General features: G+C 35.1%; 1 long non-coding RNA gene across 2 annotated transcripts in view; it reads left to right on the top strand.

Moving 5' to 3' along the window:
* The window catches only part of LOC138823717 (uncharacterized), a 91,363-nt gene that overhangs the window by 34,552 nt on the left and 37,273 nt on the right, over positions 1-19,538 (top strand). The window contains exons 1-2 of one of the 2 annotated variants that reach the window (XR_011370889.1): positions 1,298-1,401; positions 7,990-8,096. The exons of the other annotated variant lie outside the window; for it this stretch is intronic. This is a non-coding gene — a long non-coding RNA (uncharacterized lncRNA). Of the gene's footprint in view, positions 1-1,297; positions 1,402-7,989; positions 8,097-19,538 lie in introns of those variants that run through there. 2 annotated transcript variants of the gene reach the window in all.

The following is a 19,538-nucleotide window of genomic DNA, read 5'->3' as shown; positions in this document are numbered from 1 at the left end:
GGTTTCAAATTCAATCTTTAGCGGTAGACTTAAGAAAATTATATGTATTTTTCCCAAGGATTTCTTTTCTATTGAATAGTCATTAGTTTGGGATTGTAAAATTATAACCTTTAAATGAGAAATAAAATCACAGTAATTTATACACATTGTTTTTGTTTTCTCATTTAACAATTGGGGCATAGTGTCATGGTAAGATTGGATATTCTTCTCCCTGTTCATACATAAAATATGTAGTTATTTATATATCCTAAAAACTTCCAAGAAAATTAGCACTAAATTAGAGTTTAGTAAATTTCTTCAGTAGAATCAATAAAAGAAAACTGAGTGATCAAAGTGATCATGAATGATAATGTTTCTGTAATACATACACAACCTCAAATTTTGCTTTTTATAAATATTTATAGTTAATTACTAATACAGTTGAATGACCTAATGTTAGTAAAAACAATAAAGCAGAAAGAAAAGCTCTTAATATTTGAAATATTCACTTATTTTATAAAGTATCATGTGTATGTAATGAAATTGAAACTCACCTTTTAAGGTTGTTTACTTCATGCATTTGTTATATTTGTTTTGTGCATCAATTTCCTAAGGCCCAAATGCTGCAGCAAGCACCCCATTAACTTGCAATTGAGAAACACAGAGTGAGACCAAAGGAGGATATTCTTAGGATAGGATGACAAAGGCTCAATAGCTATGCTCATATAATCATACAAAATGATCATGCAAAATGTTTATTGAAATTAAGCAAGAAATGGAAATGAGGTTTTTTTATTTTACTTTTTTCCCTCCTATACTTTTTGTCTTGTATGTAAGTTTATCTGTTTGAAGGAGGGTAAGAGGAAGCACAGAAATGGTAGGACAAAGGGTAAACTAAGGCAGCAATGATACTCACAGACACTATGTTAAACATGAACTATACCCCATAAATCTACAAGTAAACCCAATTGATAGTAAAAGACAATAAATTAGACTTGGACATGATAAATTAAACAGGACTCTAAACATTCACACGGTGAGACCAAAGGAGGATATTCTTAGGAGAGGATCACAAAGGTTCAATAGCTATATGCATATGATCATATAAAATGCTTATAAAGTGAATGAACTATAAGAAGTAGAAACTAGGTTTTTTTTTTATTGTACTGTTTGTGGTTCTTTTATCTTTCTTTGCCTATTTTTTCCTTTAGTCCCTTTTTATTTCTGTACCCTTTTCCTTCTATGTAAGTTTATCTGATTTGGGGAGTGGAAAGGGAACCACAGAAAAAGTGGGACAAAGGGAGAACTAATTCAGCAGTGATACTCACTAGACACTACGTTGGAAATGAACCATACAACTTGGAGAAGAGGATCAGGAGGGGAATACTGGCAGAAAACAAGAGAAGTGACACTGTTCAAAAGGTAATGTACTCATTATCTGACTTATTTTACTGTAACCCCTCTGTGCATCACTTTCACAACATAAAAAAGATAAAGACAAGGAATATGAGAAATGGAGAAAATAGGGATATTATTGATTAATATCCACATTCATCAGTGAAAGCTAATACTAGTGACACATTCTCAAGATAAAAGCTATCTTAGATGAACTATGGCTGATGTGGAAGATATACATACTGATGGTATTAGGTAATGACAGAGCTGTACTGAATGGCAGCTGCACCCATTCATTTATGCTTCATCTCTGGCTGACTTCACGTAAGGACAGAGTTAAACAGTTCAATGTCTAGCTCCTAATAATGAAAATATTAACTCTTTGGCCCTTTACCAAAACATTGATAACTTTTTATATTAAAAACGGCAGCAAAAGTAAGACTAATAATGAAAATTTGAATACAACACTTAGCCTAGTCATTTGCTAGCTTCCTCAACAAGCACACCCCATAATGTATAGAACAGAGTTTCTTGAACCCCACATACAGCAATGATGTACAACTTTACTTCAGCCAGTTAAAATGTGCATATCTTTTAAAATATGTAAAATATCAACACAATTCAGCAGTTAGAATAATATTGAAGCACTTTTAATGCTGAAGATTTCTAAGCTAGTGTGCTCTGTAAACCTATCATATATTTAATCCTATTGATTATATGATACCGTCAATGGTTAATATTTAAAATATGGAATCTAAGTCACTTGAATTTAAAGTGTCTTAAAAATTAATGTGTTCATGATTCTCCTGAATATTATGCAAGGATGTGATGAATTTTCAGTGAGAACAAATCTAAATTTAAGTTTTATTTGACCTTTTTATTAAATTAGGAAGTGTCACAGGACTTAAGACTTAAGATTCAAAGAATCCCATCTGTCCACAAATACCTGATTCTGATTTTGTTCATTTCTTGAGAACAATCAGATGATAAATTTCTATGGATTTTTTTTACAGAAACATGCCCTACATTAAACAGTTTCACTGCTTACAACAATGTGGGGTTAGAAATGAGCTCACTTGGCTCCTAATTTTCTTGCCATAGGAACATTTCCTAGTAATTGACTACTTGGCAGTCTAGCAGACACTAAATTTATGAAAGGAATGAAAATGCTGATGCCAGAGTTAACACGGAAACCTCTCAGCAGTTGCCAGTGATGAACTGCAAGACTTTTGTCAAGTTGAGGTTATGTCCATTCCTATTTGCACAGTTGATACAAGCCTGTGAAAGCCACCCATTCTTATGCCTGGTATATATGTTCCCCCGCCCCTGTACAATCAGTCTAACTCAGGGCTTATGTAGTACATTATGTAGTATTGTTCATCGTTACCATGTGCAATGATGGTGAAATGATTCCCAGGAGTCACAATCAACGGTAGTGTTAGAAAATCTTCAGGTAGACTTCAATCAGTAGAGCCTCATCTGCACATCCAATCTAATTGACGACTTCTGAAATACAGGGTGAAGAGTTCCTTGCCTGCACAGGCTAGTCTTAACAGGCAGTCTGAGGACTTCTGTAATAATGGGTTAAAGAGTTCCTCACCAGTACAATCGGTCTGAGGACTTGTGAAATATGACATGAAGAGTTCCTCTCCTGCACAGGCAGTCTGAGGACTTTGTACCATGGGGTGGCGAGTTCCTCACCTACACAGACAACAGACAGTCTGAGGACTTCTGTACTGTGGGGCAGAGAGTTCGCCTGCACAGGCAGACAAGTCCTCAGACTGATTGAAGGGGGTGGAGGGGGACTCTTCATTACATGTATACCAGGCCATAGGAGTGACTGGTCCTCACAGGCTTTTATCAGCTGTGCAAATAGGAATGAATAGAATCTTAATTTGACCTGTGTATTCAGTCTACCCGAAGATTTTCTAACACTACCGTTGATTGTGACTCCTGGGAATCATTTCACCATCATTGCACATGGTAACGATGAACAATACTATCAGAAGTACAGCTATGCCAAGTGGTAGAGCCCTAACCTTGAGCAAAAAGTAGCTCAGGGACAGTGTCCAGCCCTGATTCAAGCCCCAGGACTGGCATTCACAAAAAATTACAATTATTTGCCAACATTCACACTCAGAGCATAATTTAGATTCAGATGAAGTTGACTGAGTTGCTGTGTTAGCTTCTTTTTTGTACATATGTGCACTTCCAAAGTCTTAAGCCTCTTAAAGTTGAAATGATCCCAAGAAACTGTAATTTAAGGCCATCTGGGCTACAGCCTAGGTGTGCTTGTAGTTTCAGAATTTCCATGAAGAGACAGCAGCTGACCTTTAGGCAAATATTTCCATCATGTAGCTAGAGCACCTTTCTGTTGGGATGCAATGGATGAGAATCCTTCTAAGGGCAAATGCTCAGAAGGTAAAAAGGTTAGGTCAATTCTACATGAAAAACTTAGAAGGTGTAAAGAGAAGAATGAGACTCTATCATACATTTTCTTACAAATTTAGATCATGGGATGCAACAATTTATAAAGAACAATTTTATTTTTTATTTTATTGTAAAGATGATATTCAGAGGGCTTACAGATACATAAGTAAGATGAAGAATACATCAGTGTTACCCCTCCCTCATTTTTTCCCACTTTCCATCCCCCGCAACCCCCCAAGTTGTAAAGTTCATTTCCAACATAATGTCTTCTGAGTATCGCTGTTGCATTGGTTCATCCTTTGTCCCATCATTTCTGTGATTACCCTTCCCTTCCTCAAATCGGATAAACTTATGTACAAGACAAAGGATACCATAATCAGAAATGGTGACCATGGGAAATAAACCAGAAGAGAAAAAGAATAGATAAAAGAAACAACTGCAAACAGTACACTAAAAAATGAAAAAGAATAAACAAAACAGAACCCTCTTGTTTCCATGTCGTGGAGATCATTTCAATTAGCATCATTTTATGTAGTCATATGTACATAGCTATTGGGCTATTGTGAAGCTCTGCTAGGACTATCCTAGACATATACTTTTTATTAAAAATGAGGGAAACCAGACAGCCTCTGTTTCTTTGGGCCTGGCTTACTTCACTTAATAGGATTTTTCCCAAGTCTTTCCATTTCCTTACAATGGGGCAATGTCATTCTTTCTGATGGAAGCATAGAATTCCATTGTGGATATATATCACATTTTCTTGATCCATTCATCTACTGAGGGGCATCTGGGTTGATTCCAAGTCTTAGCTACGGTAAATAATGCTGCATATAAACATGATTGTGCTGGTAGCTTTAGTGCAGGCTTGTTTGTGATCATATGGATAAATGCTCAGGAGTGGGATTGCTGGGTCATAGGGGAGCTCTATGTTTAGTCTTTTGAGGAACCTCCATAATGCTTTCCAGAGTAATTGAACAAGTTTACATTCCTATCAACAGTGTAGTAGCATTCTCTTTTGGCCACATCTTCACCAGCATCTGTTATTATTTGTTTTCTTGATAATGGCCATTCTAACTGGGGTGAGGTGGAATCTCAATATAGTTTTGATTTGCATTTCTTTTATGTCCAGAACTGTTGAAGATTTTTCCATGTGTCTATTGGCAATTCTTATTTCCTCTCCAGAGAAGTCCCCTGTTAATCTTTAACCCATTTATTAATGGGGTGGTTGTTTCATTGAGGATTTGTTGGGGGGGGTTAACTTTTTGAGCTCTAAGTATATTTTTTATATGAGACCCTTATCTGTTGTATACCTAGTGAAGATCTCCCAATTTGTGGGCTTTCTATTTATCTTGCTAGTTATGTCCTTTGCCATGTAGAAGCTCTACTGCTTAATTCAGTCCCTTTTATCCAGCCTTTCTTTGATTTGTTGTGTTTCTGGATCTTTATTTAGGAAGTGTTAACCTGTGCCAAGGAGCCTCAGTGTTTACCTTATCCCTTCCTGTAATATTTTCAGGGTATCTTCTCTCACCTTGAGGTCTTTGATCTGTTTGGAGTTGATTCTGGTGCAGGATGACATGTAAGGGTATAACTTCAATTTTCTACACATATATAGCCAGTTCTGCCAGCACCATTTGTTGAAAAGGCTATCATTCTTCCATCTGATGATTTTGGCTCCCTTATCAAAGATTAGGTGGCCATAGGTCTATGGGATCATTTCTGCTCCCTGTCTTGTCTGTCTGGTCAGACCTGGTCCTCCTTGTCTGGTCAGACCTAGTCCTCCCTGTGTCGTCAGAACTGGTTTTTCCTCTCTGGTCAGGCATGGTCCTCCTTGTCTAGTCAGACCTGGTTCTTGGTTCTTTTTGTCTAGTCAGGCCTGGTCCTTTCTATCTCATACCAGTTTGGTCTTCTTTAGACATACATGACTCTTCTCTGTTTTCTCCAGAGAGCCAAGTACATGCATAATACATAATCCCTCTTTTCCTTTTAGCCTGCTTTAAATGTTCCACAGCATGAATCTTGCATATTCATATGTTTGTAGTTTTATAAGTCCTGCCACAGATACAATCTAGCAAGCTCCATGATCCAGAGATTTCTGTGTTCACTATTTCATTCTCAGGACCTAAAACAACCTGAGCTCATACTAGATACTCATTGAATATTCATGGTAGGTAGGTATTCATCAATTAATATTCAGAGCTGATGTTCACTGACTGAATGAATTAATGATTCAATTAAATACATTCAGAAAAAAAACATTTTAAATGTAAACAGAAGTCAGATAATATTATAATTATTTTTATTATTATTATTTCCAGCTTGGACTTTTCAGAAAGCATTCCAAATGTCTTGAAAAAGTAAGACTTCAAGCAGTAAGTGTGCTACCTAGGCAGCTGAAAGGAACCTGGGGGCAGGTTCAAGAAGTACCTGTTCTTGGGAGATGCCTCCTCAGCACATAGAGCATACTGCAAACTTGTCGGCAAGGATTCATGGAAATTTTTTAATGAAAAGAATAAAATTTATTTCGGAATACCATTGTACATATGTCAGATTACAAAGATTACAAACAATCTAATGTTTTACTGAGGAGCTAAATCTACCTAATGTACTAACTGATCTATTTGGCAGCAATGGTAATTTAGTAATCCTTGATCCAAACTAGCATTATTTTTGTGGTACAAGATTTGAACTCAGGGTTTTGCACTCTCCTGGCAGGTGCTGTAAAACTTTAGCTGTCTCTACTTCTTTTGTTCTGGTTGTTTTCTTTTCTTTTTTTTATTGTGAAAATACCATACAGAGGAGTTACATTTACATCAAGCATTGTTCTTCCTCCTTTGTTTCCCCTTCCCATCCTTCTGGTTATTTTTGAGATAAGGTCTCATTTGTTGCCCAAGCTTTCCTGTGCCACCATCTTCTAAGTTTCCTACCATAGCTGGAATTGCAGAGACGCTGCACCATTCCCAGTTTTTTTCTCTTGTGATGTGTGTCTCATGAACTATTTTGTCCTGGTTTTCCTAGATCCATAATCATCCCAATTCTAGCCATATACTACTATGTCAGCTACTCGTTGAGGAGTCTTGAAAAGTTTTTGCCCAAGTTTGTCTTGAACCATAGTCTTTCTGACCTTGTCCTTCAAATAGCTGGGATTATAGTTATGATCCACTGGCATCTGGCATCATCTGCTCTTAACTCATGACTATTCATATTTCATATTCACATATAGTAGAACTATTTATATTTGTTTTAAATATGTGTAGTAGAGGGTCTAGCCATGAAAATAAAATGTTGTCTGACCCTCAAAACTCCTAATATAGAAAACACATTTTAGAAAGCAGATTGGCTTTAAATTTCAAAGCTAGTAAAATATTCAGAAATGGAAATACATTTTCCAACAATTTATTAATTGATACGGTGAATGAGCCTACAAACTCTATATCATTTTAAAAGTAATTTACTCTAAGTCCATCTCCAGCATGACCCATATCTTCATGAATAAACTTTAAGAAATGTTTCATAAGAAAACATATATAGTGGGAGGTGGGGGAAGGAAGGGATAATGGGACAACAACAAGGAAGGGAGGGTAATGAACTCATTGACTTACTCATGTAACTGTAACCCCTTTGTACAACATCGTCACAATAAAACAAAATTTCAAAAATGAAAGCTTATAGAGAGAGAGAGCTACTCCAATAATTATATGCATTAAACTAAATTAGCTGTAAAAGCATCAAAGGTAAAGTGATAAAATGAAACTATTTTTTTCTTAACTGAGAGACTATTTCAGTTATTTCTATACACCTCTGCATAGCTCAAAACAGTGATAAGCACAAATATACAAACTGAAAAAAAACCAAGAAATAATTTAATGATTCTTGGTATTTCTTTATTGATTATGGCCCATAACCTGTAACGATGTACCTGCTTTGTGTTTGCAGAGGGCAGGGCTCAGTCTGGGATGGGTTCCTGCAGCTCTCTAGTGGCCATGCAGCTCAAGTGCAGAGACACCTGGCATTGAATCAATCGCAGCACATGGTACAGGGTATTCTTGAAGAAAGTCTATACTCACATACTGATACTTAATTGAGATTGATGATGATGAGATGATAATATACATAATGAAATTTAAAGTTTTAGTATTTAGTCTGTTACTCTTTTTTTTCTTTCATTCAACATTGCACATTCTGAAGGATACCAAGTGAGAATATGAAATTTCATTATGATTTAATAAGATAGAGAAACTAAATATTGAAGAGTTCAGTCAATTGAAGACCAAGGATGGAAAGATTCTTCTGAGGTAACCTATATTTATACTCTCTTATATCTGGAGTTCATTCAGTTTTTTGCTGTCATATATGCTTTTATTTAATGGTAGAATTTGTGCACTTATAAGAAAAATAAGAAAAGAACACTATATATGAACACTATAAACTGCTTGCTACAGTTTAGAGTTGGCAAAATATGTGACTGTTAAAAATGACAAAGGGGCACTGGGGATTTCAGGAACAGCATAAACTGTAGAGATTAGGGAGAAGTGACACTAAATGTAGAAGTACATCATGTGGAAAGGAGTTAGAAATAGAGACAGGTGCATGAAAGTCCAGCTTAACTGCTGATAGATATCTATGTGTATGTGCACACTTGTGTACATGTATACCTATATGCATCTAACAAAAGCATACTTCTGGTTGACTTATTTTTAACTTTTTCTTTCATTTTATCAGTGGTTTGCTTTAAAGGTCCTGAAGTATAATAATTCCAGAAAACTATAAATCATTCAACTGAGAGTTAAAATGCTCTTCTGACCACTGGATAAAAATTTGATAATTAAACATAAGTCAGCAAATGAAATAATGTTTTAAATAAGCTTATTTGTTTACTTCAGCAGGAACATGTGCATTCACATTGTAATTATCTCACAAATGAGATACACAGCTTAAATAATCACATACCTAGAAAAAAGAGCCTCAAAGGTTACAGAAAAATTGAAGAATAGCATTTTAAATAGTTTTATATTCTCTGTATATATGCAAATACAAAAAGCCTCTTTTAAACATAAGATTTTCCTCTGTTGGTAGTACACACACATACGCGCGCGCACACACACACACACACACACACACACACACACATGAAAAAGTCAAATATAAGGCAACAATTTTAATAATAATACACTTAAATAATTGAATCTTGAGTTTTCATCAGACACATGTAAATGCAATCTGATGAGACTTACACTAAAAGTAACCCACCACTAAACACCTCTGAAGGAGGTGGCAACATCCTTACGGGTACCAGTGGCTCATACCTATGATCCTAGCTACTCAAGAGCTGGAAATCTGAGAACAGTATTGGATTATAACTACTTTGATAACATTTTTCTTATCTTTTTGAGAAATATCAATACATTATATATATGAATAAATATATATGTCACTAAGCAATTAAAACCCAGTAGCAAATCCTTAAAATGAATTCCAAACTCAACTATTCAATTTGTAAAAGAGACATAATAAATCCAGGAAACCAATATTTTCTTGAGTCAAAAAAAAATATGTAATCAAACTGAGTAACCAAAAACTAATTATTATCCTAGTAACCTAAATTTGACCACACAAAGGATTAAAATTACACTCATATCTTAATACTTCTTAGCTCATATTATTCACAAAGCATTCAAACATGTCTTAAATAAGTGTGCACACTAATTGTAGCATTTAATCAATTTGAGCCACAAGGTGCTCTCCTGGAGTTGTAGACAGTCCTTCCAATTTCCACTAGTGTGGAATATTAAAACAACATGGAATAATAGGCTAAATTATAGTCTTTAAGATACCCATGGATGGGCAAAAATGGGGAAAGGCCTGCCTGGCACATAGAAACTGAGAAAACCCTAAGCAAATCTGGATGAACAAGATAACTGAACAAGGTCAACTCCCAGGAAGCAAAGCTTAAATATATACTTATCCCTGGAAGTCTGGAAGACTGTGTGAGGTGGAAACCTATGCATTTTCAAGTGAAAATGGAGCATAGATTGTGAGTTTTTTGAGCTGCTGGCAGCTGCCAAGCCCCCACCCGACCTGTGTATACAGTATCTACATCTATACATCTACCTGGCTAAGAGACCCATACATACAGGATCTTCATCTACACATCTATATCTACCTGGTTAAGAGAGCTCAAGCCCAACTTTAAGTGACAAGCCAATTGTGCTGATGAGAGGAAAACCCTGAATAGTCAGGTTGAATATCAAGGAAGCATTCTGAGCAGCAATATCAGAGGGTTTATGCTCTCAGGGAAATGAACTCCACAGAGTTAGTTTCCAAATCGTTAATCAAATGAATAAATGACCAAGCGAACTTCATTCTTATTTCATAGGCAATACCTAGAATTGGTGTAATATATCAACAAATATATCAATGGATAGGCAAACTATAGCAAAGGAGTGAAATGGCTCTGGATTTGGTCCACAGCTCACACACACAAAATAGGCGCGATAGACCCTGGTGTTGGTTCCAGCACTAGTGCGCTCATCTTTTCTATTTATTGGCCTTCTTTAAAGAAAATGTATAGCTTGTTTGGAAAGTGTGAGCATATAAGCAGACATGGTTTTATAAATAGTTGTCATTATGAATACATTCATGTCAAATAAGCTATTTTATATATTAAGCAATAATACCCAAGTCACATATCTGCCTTCCAAAAGATATATCTTGCTCATTTCTCACCACTATTGATACCTGCTACTTAATGTGGAGAAGTGTTGCAAAGCACTCATTCACAACTTCTAGTGTCTTCTGAAAGTGCAGAGGAAGTGGGGCTCAGGGTCGGGGGCTTTCTCAAAAAGGTGGTGTTCACAATGAGCAGACACAGGAGTTTACAATCTCACATGTGCCCATGGGTTGAGCAGACACAGAGGAGGACCATGCTGTTCCCAGGAACAAGCTTTACATTGCTGCCAATGGAAGTGGCTCACGAAAAGAATGCCTATTACTGTTAATGAGCTGCAGTAATTATACTAGTTTTTGCTTTGAAAAAACACACCACAATGTCTAATTAATTAAATTCCCAGCTGTGACTTTGAGTGATGAGTGTGTGATTCTGGTAGGAGAACATGAATGATAATTTACCTTCTGTTAATATTAAAGGCATCTTGTTCTGAAATTATTCTATTTGAACTGTATACTCTGTTTCTAACATACATCAATGTGCTCAGACACTCAATCAAAAATAGATGGTGAGAAGTGGGCTTCTCAACAGATGATCAAGAACGGGACAGGAAAGGGAGGATCTTGCTGGAGGACAGTATTCAAATGCTGCTTGCAGAGAAGAGCAGTCATAAGAATTAGGCATACTTTGTAGAACTGATATATCACTTAACATTTTAAATTTAAAGCTGATAATAATAATCATGAACTTCAAATGAGTAAGTATTTTACCCTTCCCCCTTCTGCATTAGCTTGAATTTATGTAGCATCAGTATGCTTGATTGATTTAGATATGAACAACACAAGCTTCTCTAGTTATCATTTTATACAAAAAATAGAATTTTTATAATGAAATACCAGATTTGCATATATAAATATCAGATACTTCGATCAAATGAACCCCCTCTATTACTCTTTCTTACCTCTTCCTTCTGAAAACAATGTTAACATGTTACAGTACATTTTCACACATTCATATAAGGTACTTTTATATTCACCCCTCATCACCTTCTCCTTTCACCTGTCCACCCACTCTATTGCCCACTCTCCAAAAAGAATTTCCAATTGACACTCCTATCCATGATTATATCTGAGGTTGAAGAGAACATGTGACATTTGTCCTTCTCAGGCTGGCATGTTTCATGCAACATGATCCTCTCCAGTTTAATCTACTTTCCTGCATATGACATAATTCCATTTGTTCTAAGGTTACTTTCAATGTATGAATGTCATCAAGATAAATTCAGCTACATATCAATGCTGTATCTATCTACTGTACTTGTTAATAAGTCATAAACTCTGTATTCTTCCTTGGAGGGCAGCCCCCAGGCGTCTGACTATATACCTGTTTCAGTTCGATGCTGCCCTAGAATCCAGGTCATGTGGTAAAAGCTGATACTAATTCTGTGAAGAAAAAAAAAAACATTATAGGAGACTAGACTTGGGTTATCAGATCTGGCATGGGTACCAGGTATTATAAGAGTTGATTCGCTTTCTAAGTAATATACAGTTATTTATCTAGCTAATATATTTTCTGGTTTGCAGCATACTGTTCTTTCTCTATAACCTGTGCTTAATTATCATTTACATGAAAAGTTAAGTAGCAGAAAAACTATTGAAGCTAAAATATTAACACTACAGTCAAATAGAGAATTGTCTTTCTGTCAATAATATGACTATCTTCATCGTATTTCTTTATAGTGTTGTGAATCTATTTTAGTTGATATTTTCTTAAGGATTATTTTTAAAAATATACTATGCTTAGTTTTTGCTCAATGTATTTAAGTATGCATTAAATTATTTTATAGTTATATAATCACTTCCAAAACATTTTATTGTGCTAAGTTTATATATTACTCTCTCTTTAAGTGTGTGGTTCATGAGCCCGTAGTCTTCGTCTTCTGTGGATTAGAGAGAGAAACTTGTGAGATAATAGAACAGAACTTAAGCTGGGATATAGTACTTAAAACTTTTTTTAAAAATTTAAAATAAAGGCACAAATTTCAATCCAGTTCATTATTTTAATGGCCTCATGAGCTTTGAGTCTTCCCATACTAGTTAAGAGAGAGAAGGAATACTGTAGAAAGACTCTTATTAATTAGCTCTAGCAGCCATATATTTTAAGTTTAAGTGTTAGAACTTAGTTAAGGCAATAAGATCAAATCAGGTCTCAGTGATTTACATTTTTATAGTTCTTCATAAAGCAATCCAGAACAGAAAGTTATCACCAAAAGATCAACTAGCATGTGAGAAACTGCCCTCTGGGCTGTGCATTTAGGTATATCCCCTGTTGGTCTTCCAGATTTTACATAACTTGTAATATTGTAATAAGACATACTCTTTCCTGTATCACACCATTGTAAGTAATTTCAGACATTATTTACAGCAATTGATGATAATAGCATTCCATTTTCTTTGAGAATCTGTTCATGTCTGTTTTCATCTTTTATGATGATGTCCCTTAAGGCATATACCAAAGTCTCCCTTACAATCATTTTACTAAATTCCAATAGTAGAGCCAACAAAGGTTAGGGATTGAACAGGTATGAACCTGTCCTTATATTTATTCTTAGCATATTTATTCACAAGTGTTCAGGAATCACCATCAGTCATCTCTGATGTAATGTTACCACTGAATAGAGAGAAACTGACTGAAAGAAGCCTGGCTTCTTTGATTCAAGATTGCTTTGACTCTTTTAGGCTTTTTGTCATTCTGTATGAATATTGAGATTTTTTTTTACCATCTCTATGAAGAAGACATTCAGTTTTTATGGTTAGTGCACTGAATTTGCAGATTGCTTCTGGTAGGATGGCCCATTTCATGATACTGATTTTACCAATACATAAACATGAGAGGTTTTCCCACCTCCTGGTATATTTAGTTTCCTCAGTTTTATATTTTTCACTATGGATGTCTTTCATTCCTTGGTCAGGTTTATTCCTAGGTATTTTATTTTGTGTCTATTATATTGTATCTATTGTGTCTATTACAAATTTATTGTTCTAATTTCCCTCTCTATCTACTCATTGTTGAAATTCAGAAAATCTACTGGTGTGTGTGGGTTTATGGGTTTATTTTATAGCCTACTATTATGCTAAAGGTGTTTATTAGCTCTAAGAGTTAGAGGTGGAGTCTTTAGGGTCCTTTAGATATTGGATCATATCATCTGCAAATAGTTTGAATTCTTCCTTCTTCATTTGTATCCATTTTGTATCTTTCTGTTGACATACTGCTCTGGCTAGAAATTTCAGTGTTATATTACAAACAGTGGAGAGAGTAGGCATCCTTGTCTTGTTCTTGATTTGAGGGGAAATTGTTTCGGGTTTTCATAATTTAGTATGATGTTGGCTGCAGATTTGTCATGTAAAGCTTTTATTATGTTAAGGTATGTTCCTTCTATTCCTAGTTTCTTCAAAGCTTTTATGGAGCTTGTCTCCATCTATTGATATGGTCATGTGATTGTTGTCCTTGGTTCTGTTTATGTCCTACATTACCTTTATTGATTTATATATATTGAACCATCTTTGCATCTCTGGGATGAAACCAATTTAGTTGTAGTATATGATTTTTTGATTTCTTGTTGAATTCACTTAGCAAGTATTAATGAGTTTTGTGCCTATATTCATCAAAGAGATTTGCCCATAATACTTGTTTTTTGTTCAGACCCTCACTGGTTTTGGAATGAACATAATGCTGGCATCACCCCTAATTTGGTAGTGATCCGTTCCTTTCTATTTTATGAAAAGGTCTGAGGAGTATTGATGTTAATTTTTCTTTAAAAGCCTTTTAGAATTTAGCAGTGAATCCTTTGGGTCCTGTGTTTTCTTTGTTGGAAGATTATTGCCATTTCAGTTTCATTACTTATTACAGATCTGTTTAAGCAGTTGGCTCAATCTTGGTAGGTTGATATTATCTAGGAATACATGAATTTCTACCAAATTTTACCATTTGCTAGTAGGAAGGCAGAGTATTCCCTTGAGGTGCTTTGAATATCATTTGTATACCCTTTTTAATCCATAATTGTATTTATTTGGGTGATTTCTCTTTTGGGTCAGATTGACTAAGGGCTTATCAATTTTATCAATGTTTTCTTGATTTTTAATAGTTCTTTTAGTTTCTATTTCACTAATATCTAGTATGGTCTTTATTATTTTTTCTGTCTACTGGCTTAGGGATTTGTTTGTTCTTGTTTTTCTAAGAGCTTGAGGTGCATCATTAGGATGTTAACAGAAACAAAACTTTTCACACAAGGTGACATTTAATAGCTTTTCATTAAGATAAAATATGGGAATATATAAAATATATTACAATGCATATACATATAGTCATTATTAAAAGCCTATAATAATCTAGAAGGTCCAAACAGTGTCGTCTAGAATGGGAAATGAACCTGTAGATCTGTAGTCTAGCAAGAACATACTTTATTCTATGCTTTCTTACAATTTTACATTTTTTACCAAGTTATATTTGACTATCCTCGATGTATTTCAAAACATATTAAAAGTGTGAAAATAAGACCTATGTTACTAGATTATAAACTAATTTTTACATTGTGCATATTTACTCTTGTTTGTGCTTTTACTTTGACATATATAATCATGACTACAAATACACTGAAAATAACCAACTTATTAAATACACAATAGTACTACAGTATTTTTAATATCTTAAACTACAAATTTCTTGCAATTTTAAGCATATATTATATATTGATATGAAAATATTTCCTGAAAGCATGACTTTCTGAAGTAAATTATAATTTTAACATTTCAAACGCCTTCATTTTCCTCAGTATAGTCTCACAGAAAATAATCCACCTAACTTCAAGAAAACACTTTTCTTCATCCAACAATGTAAACTTTCCCTCCAGATGTGTGTCTACAGACACACACATGTGAATGAGAGAGTACACCGCTGTCCATCTTCGCATAACAGCAAAGTTCAAGAGATGCAAAGGGTCCTGTTCTGAAATATCCTCAACTCAAATGCAGTCTCATAATTTCGTATTTATTTTATTAGGTTTTTTTTTTATTATTATGGGCTAGTATGGGGCTTGAGCTCAAAGTCTTGCGCTCTCAGTTCAGCTTTTTTCTTCACAGCTGGCGCTGTACCACAAGAGCCACAATGCCAATTCTGTCTTTTTTTCTGTTTAAATATAGAAAAGAGTCTCGGATGTTTTTCTTTCCCCCAGTATGGTTCCAAACTGCATTATTTTCATCTCAGCCTCTGAGGTAGCTAGGATTATAGGTAGGAGCCACTGGGCCCTAGCTCTGATAACTCTTTTTAAAATGAGCAAACTTCTCAGGAGCAGGTTGGACTAAATCTTCAAAAGTAAAAGCTTTCACATACTGAATGTATTTAATGTATTTAATATCACACAATAGAACAGTTTTCAGCATAACAAATTAAGTAACAAATGAAGTTAATTTTTCAGAATCTATTTTGAGATTTAATTAAATATTTGCCTTTGTTTTCAGTATTACTCTATCTTTGGAAATAAAGTCTTGGAAAGATTTAGTCTCCCTCAAAGATTATTATGAATGTGAATAATTAGTTCTGCGTTCATGCACTATATGCATGTTAGGCTGTACCTTAATTGAAATTTTCTCCATTACTGAAAATGCTCTAATTCAATTTCCTATAGTGATTTTTATAAATAGCTTGAAGGAGTTGGAATTTACAGAGGTAATCAAATGTTTAAGCTATGCTTTAGTTTAAAAATAAATAGCAACAAAAATGTATTTCTCTTTTTTTTTCTTTTTGGTGCTGTTTTTTATGTAATTTCCAACTTATAGAAAAAATTGCTGGAATAGAATCAGAACATTCTAAACTGCATCATTCTAGTTGATCAGTTGTACACATATTATACCATTTGCTGTTCTCTCTCTTTGTGCTCTTATGCATATGTCTTTACTAATTTGCATCACTATTACAATTGCAAACATGTTTGGTTGCTTGATGGTACTGCATAGTTCCAGCACATTCTATTTAGTGTTGTTGTTGTTGTTGTTGTTGTTGTTGTTGTTGTTGTTGTTTGTAGGTCATGGGGGCTGAACTCTGGGCCTGGGCACTGTCCCTCAGCTCTTCAGCTCAAGGCTAGCACTCTACCACTTGAGTCACAGCACCACTTCTGGCTTTTTTCTGCTTATGTGGTACTGGAGAATCGAACCCAGAGCCTTATGCATGCAAGGCAAGCACTCTACCACGGAGCCAACTTCCCAGCCCTCTATTTAGTTTTTCAAACCTTTGGTTCTCTATCTATTCTTTAAGAGAGATGCTTTCTATTGTTCTTTCTCCAAGCTTAGTGCTTATGTGGGGTATCATTTCACATAATTTGATTTTACTTTTAGAATTTCTATTATTTTATTTTGATGATTTACATTTCTCTTCTATGATTTTCCAATGCATTTATTCTTTGCAATACAACTTTTAAATCCAAACACTTTTATAACAATTTGAAGATCATGCTTCCCAATTTCAATATTTGGGCAATTTCAGGTATGGTTAGTATTAAAAATTTTCCTTCACCTAAACATTACTCTTTCCTTCTAACTCACACATTTAGTGTGTCATTTTGTCTTTTTAAGGAGAGTGTTAGGTATCCTAAAACACATGAATATTATGCTCAGACCAGAATACTGACCTGAGTTCTGTAAGCTTCCTTTGGAAAAGTATTCTGCTAGCTAGTTCATCTGTCTGGCTGTGAACTCTGACCTGTTTGCTTGCTGTGTGTGTTAGCCATCCATCAGGTGTTGTCTGAGGGTACACTGATGGACCTCTGTGCATGTATGGTCTATGAGAGAAACAGGGATGCAGGTGTACTCATGCAGGTGTTGGTGCTATGCTGTGTGTTGATGTCTGCTCCCCAACTTTCTGAATCCATTCATGCTAGCCCATGCTATATGGGCAGAAAAGCCATGTAAATTCAAATGTCACCCAATGAAAATCTCTTTTCCAAGGATCTTCACCACTCAAGTCTACCTGATTTATGTTATTTTCAGTGTTACCTAGCTTTTTCTTTTTCATATTTTCTTAAAGTTTAATTACCTTTCATAAGGTGGCTAGTCTTATACAAGTTTTTGGTACTTGATACATTACCAAAATAGAAATGAATTGTCATTTATTGGTAAAATTTGTTTTCAACTGCTTGTATACATTTGCTGCAATTTCAGACAATGAGAACTGATTATGTAAATATTTTGCAAAATATTTTATCTTAGCACTTAAACCCCTCAAACATAGCATAATAAAAGTTCAATATTGAAATCATAGCAAGAATCACATGATGTGTGAGTACTGTATTTTAATGACAAGTTATGAAGGATTAGAAGTATCCAAGGTCATTTTTGCTAGATGCTGTCCAAAAAAGATTAACTCAGAAACCTGAGATAACCTAAACATGTTAAATCTACTAAAAACCAAAACATATATATCTTTTGGAAATATAGCTAGATTCATTACAGTGGCACTACATTTCAGAAGTTAAATCCCATGGTAATTCTAAACAAAATTGTCATTAGCTTCTGAATAAATGAGCAATGTAATTTCATTAGAATATTGTATGAGCCATGTAAGGTATCCTGTGGTATAAAATGAATCACCAAAAGTAAGCTATCCCATTGGGTAAAGCTCCTATCCTTATAAATTTGATCTAACTCAGCCTACAACTTATGCCATCAGTTTGGTCACTACCGGCTTCACTCACAGCCTCAGCTTGCTGACGAGGGGCTCTACCACTTGAGCCACACCTCCAGGAACTTTTTACCTCGTTTCTTCCCAAGGTAGCGTCTTGTTTTATGCCAGCCTGGCCTGAGCTGCCTTCCTCCTTCTTGAGCTTCCCCACTTCTCTGGATGACAGGCGCATAACAATAATATATCGAGCCGTTGTGCTTCTCTATATAGCTGAGATAACAGGTGTGTGTGCGCTCACCACTGGTTGAAATGGAGTCACACACGAATTTCTCTCTGCCTGATCTAGCTTCAAACCCCTAATCTCTCCCTCCTGAGTGGCTAGGATTACAATCTTGAACCCATCTAAGCCATCTCTTTTAATGCTATGATATTGGCTTCGAAATAAATATATTAATGACTCAACATAGGCCAGTTATTAAAAAATACTTAGAATTCATCATATCTTAGTCAAACAAAAATTCTTGTACATCAGCAACTGTAAAGTCTGTTTATAAACAGTGTCAAGATTTTCACCCTTTCTTATCCTAGGACAGTTTCTAACTAGTCACAATTACAAGCAAATGCAATCAGAACTGTAAGCTATCAGCAAGTCAGATTGAGCTCAAGGTGGACCTAGTCTCTTTTATAAGAACTCAGTGATTATTCATAGTTTTATCTTCTTTTTTCTCTCTTTTGCACACACAAACATATACAATCTATCACATCAGTCATGGATTTGAGTATCATAAAATGATTTGGCTCAGCGGGTGAATAATTTTGCCTTTAAATATCACTATATGAACTTTTTTAAAATGAGTTTTTGGTCATCTGTAAAGGAAAGGCCATTTCTTCTACACAGAAAGAATATGAAAAATGGCATGGAGTTGTCAATGAACTGTCAGAATTAGAGCCATGAATCTTTACATTATCATGGGGTGTGCTGCCAGCACACCGGAATCATGCCAGGACTGCGGCCGGCATTGTAACAGGCCTCAGTGCTGTCTGCAGACACTTAGAGGAATTCCACAGCCAAGGAGAAACCATTGCAGATCTCCTTTTATTTTCCACAATGAAATATGTATACATATAATTGTTTTCTCCAATTACAGATGTGACATCTATTTTTGTTAATAAGCAAAACAACAAATACCATAAAATATAAATAAATCAAGTTTATATGCACCCCCACTAAGCGATATTCCACACTGCAGTGTGTGTCTCTGATGTGTGCTTGCAACAGTTTTGTAGACCCTCGTAGAATTTACCACAGGTATATGATAGAAATTCAGGAGGAAATGAAGTCTCCTTACCATTCTTCATTCCCCAAGTTCCACCCACAAATCATAAATGTGATACACCA

This window comes from Dipodomys merriami, unplaced genomic scaffold (genome assembly GCF_024711535.1).
Source record: "Dipodomys merriami isolate MVZ:Mamm:240054 unplaced genomic scaffold, mDipMer1.0.p SCAF_122, whole genome shotgun sequence".
Taxonomy (NCBI): domain Eukaryota; kingdom Metazoa; phylum Chordata; class Mammalia; order Rodentia; family Heteromyidae; genus Dipodomys; species Dipodomys merriami.
The sequence above is the reverse complement of the archived record's forward strand: the minus strand, read 5'-3'. Positions and strand labels throughout refer to the sequence as shown.